Below are 12,410 nucleotides of genomic sequence, written 5' to 3'. Positions count from 1 at the left end.
GCGGGCAGCATGGGGCTGGGCACCGGGCCCGGGGCGACGGCTGTGCTCGAGGGGAGGGTGTGCAGGGATGGGGATGGGGACGCCTCGGACAGCCCCGTGGGCAGGGCCACCCACACCGCTCGCCCAGCCGCGCCTCCTGCAGGGACTCAGTTGTGGGGTGTCGGGGAAGCCCAGCCCGCCAAGGCCAAGCGGAGAGGTGAGGCTGGGCCTGGGCAGGGCAGCGGAGGATGCGGGGGACCTGTGGGGCTTCTGAGGAGGGGGCACCGGCGGCGCAGGGCAGCGGCATCCAGCTCTGGGTCCGCTGGCGCCCAGTGCACCAGCAGCAGCTCCTCCAGGGCCTCTGCGGTGGGAGCGGACGGGGCCCCGGGGCAAGGGGAGGAGGCAGGTCCAGCAGGGGAGCTGACGCGCCCTGAGGGGGCTGCCTGGCCAGCACGCGGGGCCACGCAGGCCACGAGGCCTCGACCACGCCTGCTCGGTCTGCCACAGAGGCAACACGCGTGGGAGCGAGCGCGGCCGTCACGGGAGCGAGCGCGGCCGTCACGGGAGCGAGCCCGGCCGTCACGGGAGCGAGCGCGGCCGTCACGGGAGCGAGCCCGGCCGTCACGGGAGCGAGCGCGGCCGTCACGGGAGCGAGCCCGGCCGTCACGGGAGCGAGCGCGGCCGTCACGGGAGCGAGCGCGGCTGTCAAATGAGCGAATGCGGCCATCACGGGAGCGAGCCTGACTGAGAGTGCACATGGCTGTCAAATGAGCGCGCACGGCTGTCACGGGTGCGAATGCAGCTGTGTTCTGAGGGGATGATGCTATATGACAGAGATCTGGTTTCACGCAGTTTTCTCACATCGCAGAAGGTGGTTCTTGTTTTTCCCGAGCACTTAAGCACCCACATGACCTGGCTCAGGGCTGTAGGGCAGCACGTGGGCAGCTACATCTGCCTGGCGGCCGTGGCCCCTTCCTCTCACCTCTGACCCTCTCTTTCCCGTTGGGCTCTGGGTCCTGTGGACTGGGCCTTGCTGCAGCCACTGGCTCCATCCCTGTCCCCCCAAACCTGAAGCTGCCGAGGGGCCTGGGGCAGCATGGGGGGCTGGGGCGAGGAAAGCACGAGCAGCCTCGGTTTCTCCCCCTGGGAAGCAGGCTGGCAGGCGCCGTGGTGCCTGGACAGAGCGTGCGTGAGGCATGGCGCTTGCTGGGCAGGAACGAGCCACCTGCCCCCAGGCTCAGGACCGCCGGCATTCTGAGATGCTGCTGCTCTCTCGAGGCGGCTGCGGGTGGAGAGGCCCGTCGGAGCGCGGGAGTTACCCAACGAGGACCGGCAGCTGAACCAAACCGCACCAAGACGGCAGGCGGACCCGCGACACCCCAGCATCCGACGAGCTGGAAGCAGAGGCTGTGCGCTCCTGGGGCGATGGAGCCCCAGTTTCCACCCAAGTGGCCTGTGCACAGCAGAGTCCACCGTGGCGCGGGGGCCACGGGAGGAGGGCCCAGGTGTCCGCCCACGGGGAGGGAGCACACGTGGCCCAGACACGCAGGGGCAGGTTTCAGCCACAACGGGCAAAACGTGGTCCACACTGCCACACCCAGGCACCCCGAGGACACGGGCTGAGCGAGCTAAGCTGGACAGAGGGACAAACGCCGCACGAGCCTCCCACACGAAGGATCCGGCGAGGTGAACTCAGAGGTAGGAGATGGGCAAGGGGCGGCGGGGCCAGGGAGCAGGAGCGACCCCGGGGGGCGGGCGTCTGTGGGGGGTGGAAGGGTTTTGGAGATGGATGGCGGCGACGGGCACAGCGCTGTGAATGGAGTTTGCGCCACCGAGTTACGCACATAGAGCGGCTGCCACGGCAGACGCTGCCACGCGAGCGCCACGTGAGCACTTCCTGACGCGAGGGGACAAGGCTGGGGAGGCCCGGCCCACGGGGGCAGACGGGTGCTGCCTCTGGATGCTGGGCGGCGCTTGGGCCCTCAGCTGGAGGGAGCAGCAGGGCCGCGCGGCGGGGCCCGTGGGCAGCCAGGGTCCATGCAGGGAACAGAGTGCGACCTTGTCCCTATCAGCCCACTCCACCCCTGGGCTTCCCGGAGAGCGCGGGAGCGCGCGCACAGCGCAGGGCACAGCCTCCCTGCACCTGCCCTCCCCCTCGGGGGCACAGCGCAGGGCTGGGAACGCGCCCCAGGGTGGGCACTCGCAGGCCAGGCCCCAACAAACCCACCACTGCCCACCCAGCAGGCCTGCCACCGACTGCCCACTGCCCACGGGACAGGGCCAGGCCAGGCCCGCCGCTGACCGCCCACTGCTCAAGGGCGCCCTCGGGGCGCTGCGGACACGAGGCTGGCCTTCAGGGCCCTTCCGTCTCCCCGTGGGCCTGGAGGCTCCCTGCGGTCAGAGGCAGCGCCTCCCTGCCCTGCACGCAGAGGCCCGGACCGAGCCCACAGCAGGGCGAGATGTGCGGGCACTCACAGGGTGGGGAGGCGGGGGGGACGTTGGGGGGAGGTGGGGGAGATGGGGGAGACGGGGAGGAGGCAGGGGGAGGCCGGGGGAGGCAGGGGAGGAGGCTGGGGGAGGCGCGGAGAGGCGGGGGGGAGGCGGCCCCGGGCCCGGGCAGGGAGCCCTGTGCCCCGTCCCGTGATCCTGTGAGAAGCCCGCGGGGCGGCCGGGCTGGGGTGGAGGAGGCAGGCGGAGGCCGAGAGCCCTGCAGCCCGTCCCGGCCATGCCGGCCAGCAGCCCATGCCTGGGGCGGGCAGTCCCCAGTGGCCAGCCCTGAGGAAAGGGTGGCCACGGCGTTTGGGCCCAGGGTGCAGCAGCGGCCAGCAGCCCCAGGCGCCGCCTCGACAGCGGGGTCCTCGCGCCCTTCTTCTGGGGCCGGCACGACCTCAGGTGCGATTCGAGAAAGAAGCCGGGCTGGGCATGGGCCCGTGGAGTGCCGACGACCGAGACCGCGGCTCCCACCCCGCCCGGGGCGCCGCCTGCTCCTCCACCGCGGGGCCTGCGCGGGGCCTGCGCGTCCGACGGCCACCCCTGCAGCAGCCCTGCCATGCCCCCTGCCCCTGGAACTGCGACCACAGCCAGAGCCTGCCCGCCCCGGAGCTGCGCCGCCACCGGCCCCTCTCTGGGCCCGCGCTCTTGCCCTCCTGTGGCCACGCACCTAGTGGCCCCTTCCCGGGCTGCCCGCTGGCCCTCCCCCTCCTCAGGCCTGGGCGACTGCTGGCCGCACCTGCAGCTGGGGCCTGTGCCCGCGGGCCCCTCCCTGTCAGCGGCCGGTGGGCTCTGGGGGACCGTGGTCCTGGAGAGCTTTGGGGGCCAGAGGGAGTGGCAGATGGGGGTGGGATCAAAGGGATCGCAACGAGCTGGGCCGGCCTGAGGGGGACCCCAACCAGGACCCAGCAGAGGCCCCAGGGGCAGCCGCCAGAGAAGGCCCGGGCGCTGCCAGCCCTCCCCGGCAGCCCAGCTCCCAGCGCCAGCACGGGAGGGCTCAGGCGCCCCAGCCACGTCCCTGCTTCTCGCTGAGGAGGGAAGGGCCGGGGGGGGCAGGCTGAGGGGGACCCCGCCTCGGGTGCCGCACGTCCCCCCCGCCCTGGGCCCCCCGCTGCGGGCAGGCAGGGGCTCGTGCAGCAGGCAGGGAAGCCTCCCAGGCCGCGTGGGGGACGCCGCGAGGGGCTGGCGCCGCGACAAGGCGCGGTGGGCGGAGCGCGTGGGGCCGCTGGCATCTGCTGTGAGGTGACAGCTTTGAGGAAGAGGGGGAAACGGCTATCGCCCGCCGCTAGGAACCGTGGCCTTGTTTGATTCACAGCTGAGGAAACTGCGGAGACGTTGACAGAAGCTAAAAGGAAATGCCTGGAGCCCGGCTCTGCCCTGGTGGTGCGGTGCGGCCTGAGCAGAGCTGCACTCGCCGAGGACAGGGGTGCTGCCTGTTGAAGGCCGCCACCGGGGGTGGGTGGGCGTCCGTTTGTCCTCTGCCTGGCTGCCCACACGCCGAGCGGGGCCGGGCTGGGGGCCGGCAGAGCCTGGCCACCCTGGAGGACCCCCGGGGAGCAAGCAGGAAGGGGCGTGGGGCCCAGAGAGCACCAGTGAGCCCTGCGTGGGGCGGGGGGCCACACAGTGGAAGGACCAGCGCGACAGGGCCCGGGATCAGGAGCCCTGTGAGGCGGGGGTCGGAAGCACAGAGAGGGCAGTGGCGCGCCTGCGGTCACACAGCACGAGGGGCAGGGCAGGTCTCCAGGCCGAGGCAGGCCCTCCAGGGCTGCTCCCCTCGCTGGGGGCACGCTGGCTCAGCACTGCCCCAGAGCCGTGCCGGGGCCCACGCCCCTCAGAGGCTGGCGGCGCCGTCCTGCGGCCGCCCCGTGGCCGCCCCGTGGCGCTCCTGCTTCCAACGCCCTGTAAGCACAGACGCGCCAGGAAAACTGCCAGCCGCCGCCAGCTCCGCTGGCCTTTCTGCCATCCTGCACTGCTCCGGGGCCGTGGGCACGCCCGGGCCTGAGCTGGGCCCTGCTGCTCGCCTGCTGTGCCCTTGAGCGGCCGCCTCCCGCCAGGCCTCAGTTTCCCATCAGTGAAAGGTGCGTGGCCGGCACCCCTGACCTCCGAAGCCGCTGGGCCCCAGGGCAAAGGACAGGGCGCGCGGTGGGACCCTGGGCGAGGCAGAGCCCCTGGGCCCGGCCGCCCCGAGGGTCCCGGGCAGCGAGCAGGGCAGGGAGGCCTCGGGAGCAGGCGAGGATGGAAAGGCCTCGTGCAAGGTCATGAGCCCCGCGGCCTAGGACTGCGCAGCCCCCTGCCCGCCCCTTGGTGCTGGGGCGCCCCTGGCGCTGCAGCTCGGGCCTCAGCAGGCCTGGAGCGCGCGTGGCCAGGGCTCTGCTCTGGGGCACCGGGCCTGGCCATCCACGAGGGTCAGAGTGTGGGTGGAGCAAGGACACGGCCCAGTGGGGGGTTGAGGCAGGGCCCCAGCGGGCGGGGGCGGGGCATGAGGCCGATGGGCGGCCCTGCCCTCCCCTCCCCCCGCTGCTGGCCCTGCCGCCCCAGCTCCTGCAGGGAAGGACACGAGCCCCACGCTCTCCGGCCCCCCGGCCCGTGCCGCCTCGTGCCTGTCCTGGTGCCGGCCCTGGCCCTGCCTGGCCCAGGCTGGTGCAGTACGAGACCCCCTGCCCCCGCCCTCTTGCGTCACAGCCTGGTGGGAGGCGCAGGGTCAGCTGGTGCACACAGCCCCCGAGGGCCGGGGCCTCCCACCCTGGGATGGTCAGGAGACCTGGGTCCAGTCCTCCCCCCAGGGGTGGCCCCTAAAGTCCAGGAAGCATGTGACCTGAGGACCAGGGGTGTGGAGGCTGCGTGCCATGGCCCACTACTGTGCGGCAGGCCCTGGGCTGGGGTCCAGATGGGGCCGGGGGTGCGGGGGCCAGGGCAGGGGTGCAAGATGCCTGCTGGGGGCCGGGGGTGCGGGGGCCAGGGCAGGGGTGCAAGATGCCTGCTGGGGGCCGGGGGTGCAGGGGGCCAGGGCAGGGGTGCAGGAGGTCAGCTGGGGGCCGGGAGTGCGGGGTGTCAGGGCGGGGATGCAGGAGGTCAGCTGGGGCCCTGGGGTGCGGGGGGCCAGGGCAGGAGTGCAGGAGGTCAGCTGGGGCCCTGGGGTGTGGGGGGCCAGGGCAGGGGTGCAGGAGGCCAGCTGGGGCCCTGGGGTGCGGGGGGTCAGGGCGGGGGTGCAGGAGGCCAGCCGGGGGCTGGGGGTGCAGCAAGCTGGCTGGGGCCCTGGGGTGCGGGGGGGTCAGGGCGGGGGTGCAGGAGGCCAGCCGGGGGCCAGGGGTGCGGCGAGCTGGCTGGGGCCCTGGGGTGCGGGGTACTGGGGCACACTCCTGTCTAAACTGAAGAAACGAAAGCCTACGAGGAGGTTCACAAGCTTAACATGCAGAATTTATCGTCCTTGTCCGCAGGCAGCATAAGGAGACGTAATTAAAGAACGACTGATTTACAATAATAACGAGAAAAACAGTACCTTCAAGTAAATGCAACGTGAAATGTGCAACATCTTAGACACATCTCTAAAATGTGTCTGTGGGAATCAAAAGAAGACAAACAGAAATACACATCAATGTTCTCGTATAGGGAGAAAAAAGCTGTTTCCTGTAATCCTAGTAAAACTTCTACCTTGATTGGGGAGGGGAAGAGCTGGACAAGTTGATTCTAAAATTTACATAAAAAATAAACAAAACCTACTGGGAAAATCCTGCCAGAGGAGAGCCATGGGGTGGGAAGACAGACACCAAACACTCCAAGGAGAACAGTCTGGAGCTGGGCCTTGAGCTGACGTGGACTAATAAAGAAGACAGAAAATAAACACAGACGTAGTTACGGATGAGGTCCCAGTATATGAGGAGGGGACATCGCAAGGCAGGGCGGAGAGGACAGGCCTTCAAGAAAAGCTTTGGGGGTAATGGGTAGCTAGTTGTGAAAATATAGGTTGAACCTATGCCTCATTTGTTATGCAAAAGAAAATTCAAATCAATCAAAGACTTCAATGTAAACAATGGAACTATAAGAGGACTAAAAGGCCAAAACATGACACAAACTCTCAAAGTCAAAAAGAAAAAAGATGAATATATTTAACTATACCAACATTAAGTAATCAAAAACTTTCACTTACTTGGAAAAAAAAAGGTAAAACAAAAAAAAAATGCACTTCAAGTGAAGTCAAGTGACAAATGTAAAGTTGTGAGAAAATATTCACAACTTGCAACAAAAAGAGCTAAACTCCTTCATATACAAAGAGCGCCTAGAAATCAACAAGAAAAGACCAGCAATCCATCGGAACCCACACGAACATGAAAAGGGGCTACCTTGTGACATAGAACGGCAGGAGCCCAGGTGACCGCACGTCGGGGCCTTCCCCGTGCCTCTGGGGCCACGGGTGCCGAGCTCAGCGGCGTGGCTGGGGCTGACACCCCACTGCTCACGGCCCAGCGCGCCAGCGCAGAGAGGGCCCTCACAGCCTCTGCCGGTGCCCTCAGGGAGGGCCCCAAAGGCCAGTCCGCCCACTGGAGGGCAAGGCGAGCTGGCCTTCCTGCCTCGTCTGCTGCTCAGCGTCCTGAGAGCCACCGAGGGCTCTCGGCCACAGGGCCTTGCAGGAACTGGGGATGGCCGTGGACAACCGCCAGGGCCTGCTGCCCTGTCGCTGGGAGGCCCACAACCTTGGGCAGTGCTGGGCTAAATGCCCCGAAGGACGCCAAACGCCGCCAAACTGCACGGGTGGGCAGCCCGGCTCCTCTCCCACTTCAGGGTGCAGAGGGCGGCCCTGGAAGCAGACGCCCCATCACGGCACGCAGCCCCCGCGGTCCCAGGGGCCACCCTCCTGCTCTGGGAATTGGTAGTAAGAAAAGAGATTTGATTTGCCAGCAGGTGCCAAGAGAAAGCCAAAGGCCTCTCCAAAACCTGGGTAATTTCTCGCCACAGAACAATTCAGACATGAGGACAAAGCCGGAAAATGAGGTGGACTGAAACAGGAGCCACGGCGCAGCTCCACGAGGGCACTGGCGGCGGCGCAGGGCAGGGCTGGGACACGCGCCCAAACCCACACCCAGGAGCCGCGGCGCAGCTCCACGAGGGCACTGGTGGCGGCGCAGGGCAGGGCTGGGACACGCGCCCAAACCCACACCCAGGAGGCCCCTTTGGCGTCTCCAGCCACGCGCTCCCCGCAGGGCGCAGGCCCCCAGAGGGAGGACACAGCTAGCGGGGGCAGTCCAGGGCGGGGGAAGCTGGGGCTGAAGGCCTCGTGTCCGACAGCGCAGCCCTGGGCAGCCCCGCGCCCTGCTTCACGTGGCCCTGGCCCCGCGTCCTCAGCCAGGCCGGGCGGGGGGCCTGGGCAGGGGCCCCAGCTTCCTTTACCCTGATGAGCAGAAAGTGAGAAGTTCTGTGGCTGCTCAAGTCTGGGGAGAAACCCAAGGTTGGGGATGTCGGCGGGAGAGGGGCCGAGGGGCTGGGGCGAGCCTGGACCGCCCAGCACGCCGCAGCGGCTACCTGCAGGGTGAGCCTCTCGAGCTGCGCGGCCAGCGTCTTCTTCTCCTCCTCCAGACGGCTCCGCTCCCCTTCCAGCTCCTCGATCTTCAACCTGCGAGGAGGGGGGCAGGCGTTAGCTGCAGAGCGGCCCTTGGGCTGCGTTGTGCCCTGGGGCCAACACGACAGGGTCTGAGAAGCCAAGGACGGCAACGCGACATGACACGCAGTGGGCAGGGAGGGCCTGCGCGGGGCTCCTCGCAGCGGGGCTCCTCGCAGCGGGGCCGGGTTTGCAGGGGTGGGGGCAGGGCAGGGAGCACTGAAGAAATCGAGCGATGGGCAGGACGCGGGGACCTGGGGGCCCTGCATGCCAAGAAGCCAGCACCACCAACAATGAAGAGGACACGGGAGGCCCCCAGGGAGGGCGCGAGGCAGCTGACGGGGCCGCGGAGAGGACGAGCCGGAGCCGAGCCCGCAGAGGGGCCTGCGCAGGGGCCCCACCGCCTGGGCCCGGAGCGCGAGCAAAGGCCAGCGGCCAAGACGGCAGCGCAGGGTCCAGCTTGGCATGGGACACCTTGGCTTAGGTTTTCAAATTTGAACTTGGAACAAGGAACACATGGCTTATGGTTTAAAAATCAACAAGTTCACCAAGGTCTAGAGGAAGCCTCCACAGCCATCGCCGCCGTTGGCCTTGCAACGACTCACGAGCTGTTCCTTACGTACCTGCGCACACGCTCTCTCCTGCCCCCAAGTAGGAGTGTGCTGTAGGCGCTGCTTTTCAAATACATGCCTTAGAGAGCCTTTTATATCAACATACACAAATCCCACTCATTTCAGATTTACTGAGATGTATTTCATATACAACGAAATTTACCCACTTAAGACGTACAGCTCAGTTGTTTTTCAGTCTATTCAGGGATGTGCAGCCACCATCAGTCAACTTTAGCACTTTTAAACCATTCCCCAAAAGACCCCATCCTCGTGAGCACTCACTCCCCCCGCCTGGAAGTAAAATGGCATCATAAAAATGACTCAATCCAAAAGAAGGCAGAAAAACAGGAGGAAGGGAACAAAGGAGAGATGGGACAAGTAGGAAAAAACAGATGATAAGTCAAACCTAATCATATCAACAATCACATTAAATATAAATGGTCTAAATAGCCCATCTATCAAATGGGATTACAAAGAAATAGCAAAATAAATGTTACCTATAAAAAAAGCACTTTAAATATGAAGGCACAAAAAAGATATGATATGCTAACACAAAGGAAACAAACAAAACAAAACTGGAGAGGTTGTTAATATCAAACAAAGTAAATTTCAGAGCAAAGAATATAGCCAGGGATAAAGAAGGTAATTTCATAATGACAAAGGGGTCAGTAATCAAAAGAGCATAAAAATCATAAACATTTATTCAATAAACTGATAGAACTGAAAAAGAGAAATAGGTTGGTCAGAGATTTCAAAATCACTCCCTTAACAAGTATAAAACTGCAAAAAAAATCAGGAATGATAAAGGAGATTTGACTAATACCGAATTGACCTAATAGATCTTTACAGAATGCACCACTACAAAAGTAGAACACGTTCTTTCAAGTGTGCATGCAGTATTTAGCAGATCGTACACTGGGCCATAAAAAGAGTCTCAATATATTTAAAAAGATTCTAGTAATATACAAGACATGTTCAGAAGCCATAATGGAGTTAAATTAGAAATCAGTAACAGAAAGCTACCTGGAAAGCATCACCTACAAGAGCATCCAAAACATGAAAGAACTGGGGATGAAGCTGACAAGGACGTGAAAGCCCTGCAGACTGACAACTAAGAACACAGCTGAGTGACACAAGACCTCAGCAAATGGAGAGACGCCACCGTGTTCATACGCGGGAAGACTTGGTACAGTTAAGGCGGCAATTCTCCCCAAATTTATCTAGAGAATCAAAGCAATCCCAATCCAAATCCCACAGGTTTGTACAAACTGGCAAGCTGATCCTAAAATTCCTACGGACATGTCAGAAACCTAAACAATCAAAACATTGAAAAAGAACAAGGCGGACTTGGCCCAGTGGTTAGGGCGTCCGTCTACCACATGGGAGGTCCACGGTTCAAACCCCGGGCCTCCTTGACCTGTGTGGAGCTGGCCCATGCACAGTGCTGATGCGTGCAAGGAGTGCCGTGCCAAGCAGGGGTGTCCCCCCCGTAGGGGAGCCCCACGCGCAAGGAGTGCACCCCATAAGGAGAGCTGCCCAGCGCGAAAGAAAGTGCAGCCTGCCCAGGAATGGCGCCACACACACGGAGAGCTGACACAAGAGGATGCAACAGAAGGAAACACAGATTCCCCTGCCTCTGACAAGCGGACAAAGAAGACGCAGTGAATGGACACAGAGAACAGACAACCGGGGGGGGGGGGGAGGGGAGAGAAATAAATAAATAAATCTTAAAAAAAAAAAAAAAGAACAAGCTGGAGGGCAAACACTATCTAATTTCAGGCACTATTAAAAAGCTCTAGTAATGAAAACAGGATAGATCAACGAAACAGAGACTTGACACAGACACAGATGCATGGATAGATTTTTTTTTTTGAGGTAGCAGGGATTGGACCCAGGACTTGTACCTGGGAAGCAGGTGCCCAACCCCTGAGCTGCATCTGCTCCCCAAGCAGAGCTGGTCTTATTGCTTGTTTTCAGGAGGCACCGGGGTCACATCTGGGAGGCAGGCACTCAACCACTTGAGCTACATCCGCTCCCCTAGGAGATTTCTGATAAAGATCTAAAGATAATTCATTGCAGGAAAGGATGATTTCTTCAATAAATGGGGCTGAAACAATTGGATATTCAGAGGTGAAAAAGAAAACAAAACAAACTAAACACAAAAATTAAAATCTAAACCTCAAGTGGTATAAAAAATGGATCATACCTACATATGAAAACCAAAATTTTTTAAATTTCTGAAAGAAAATAGAGGAGAAAAATTTTGAGAATCTGGGATAGCCAAAGATATTTTAGTTAGACATCAAGAACATAACATATAAAAGAAAAAATTTGATAAATTGGGCTTTATCATGAAACTTCCGTTCAAGACACTCTTAAAAGAATGGAAAGCTAGGCCACAAACCAGGAGAAAATATTTGCAAAGCAAATATCTGATAAAGGACTTGTATCCTGAATATGTAAAGAGCTCTCCAAACTCAAGAATAAGAAAAAGAACTCTTTAAAAAGGCAAAAGATTTAAGCAAACACTTTTCCAAAGAAGATATACGGATAACAAGCTCAAGAACAGACATTCAACGTCATTATCCACTAGGGAAATGCCAAATAAAACCACAAGCCACTACTGACTATCTATTAGAACGGTTACAACTAAAAAGACTGACCATGCCAAATATTAGAAAGGAGAAACTGGAACTCTAACACACGTTAGTGGGAATATAAAATGGTATAACCACTCTGGGAAACAGTTTGGTAGTTTAAAAAAAAATTAACATAGCAAACTACAGCCAATCCACTCACAGGTATTTGTCCAAAAGAAAGAATATATATTTCCCTACAAGGAATTTATTTGCAGTATAAAGCGGCTTTATTTGTAATAGTCAAAAACTGTGTGGGGGCGGCGCTCAATGCTCATCAGCGAATGGAGGTATAAAGAAACTGATGTACCCATACACGGGAATACGACCCAGCAGTAAGCAGTAAGCATCGTGTGCGCGCAGTGGCGCGCCGCTGAGGGGAAGCAGCGCGACAGGAGCAGGGAGCCCCAACCCTGCACAGCTCCAGGAAGCGCCAGTGGTGTGTGGGGCTGAGGGCAGGTCAGGAAGGAAACTCGGGGTGGGGAGGGTCCAGGCCCACGGGCCGCGCGCTCCCGCTGCGTGCCCTCCCAGAGCTGTGGAGACCCGCGCGGCCGGCAGCCTTCTCGCCTCCGGCCCCACACACGGACGAGGAGCGCTTCCCAGGCGGGGGCCGCTCGGAGGGCGGCCAGTGCCGCCCCCGGGGCTCCCGCACCCTTTCCAGCGCCAGCAGCTGCACGGGGCCTGCGGTGGCGGGCGAGGATGGCCACCCCCGCTCCAGGTGACAGCTGGCATCTCCCTGGCAGGGCTCCTGGCACCTGGGCACCGAGTGCGCCGTGGCAGCCGCTCGCCCTGGCCTGCCGGGCAGGCGCCGAGAGGCCAAGGGGCAGCCCTGCCACGCACGGCTGGTGCCCCAGCAGACGGTTCTCGGGGCAGCCCGGGGTCGCCTGGCCAGGCCTCCAGCCACCCCTGAGAGGCTCCCTTCGGCCCGTGGCCCCTCGAGGCGCGCGCTGTTCAGGCCTCGGGCCTGTGAGCGCGTGTTCCCGCGGCTAGACCACATGAGGCCCCGCCGGCGCGGCAGCGCACTAACAGAGCAGTGCTCGCAGCCGTCCTGCTGTTGGGAAGAAACCCACGGAATCAGGCTCGTTTGTGCATTTTAAAGGA

At 61.7% G+C, this 12,410-nt stretch overlaps 1 protein-coding gene across 1 annotated transcript in view; it reads right to left on the bottom strand.

Annotated features, from left to right (window-relative positions):
• LOC131277447 (mitotic spindle assembly checkpoint protein MAD1-like) overlaps window positions 1-8,073 on the bottom strand; it is a 65,855-nt gene extending 57,782 nt beyond the window's left edge. The window contains exon 1 of the mRNA XM_058292473.2: window positions 7,987-8,073. The gene's annotated coding sequence lies outside the window, so the exon portion shown is untranslated. The remainder of the gene's footprint in view (window positions 1-7,986) is intronic.
• Window positions 8,074-12,410: the final 4,337 nt, after the last annotated feature.

This window comes from Dasypus novemcinctus, assembly GCF_030445035.2.
Source record: "Dasypus novemcinctus isolate mDasNov1 chromosome 23 unlocalized genomic scaffold, mDasNov1.1.hap2 SUPER_23_unloc_1, whole genome shotgun sequence".
In the NCBI taxonomy this organism is placed as follows: domain Eukaryota; kingdom Metazoa; phylum Chordata; class Mammalia; order Cingulata; family Dasypodidae; genus Dasypus; species Dasypus novemcinctus.
Note: the sequence above shows the minus strand (reverse complement) of the source record. Positions and strands in the feature narration are given on the sequence as shown.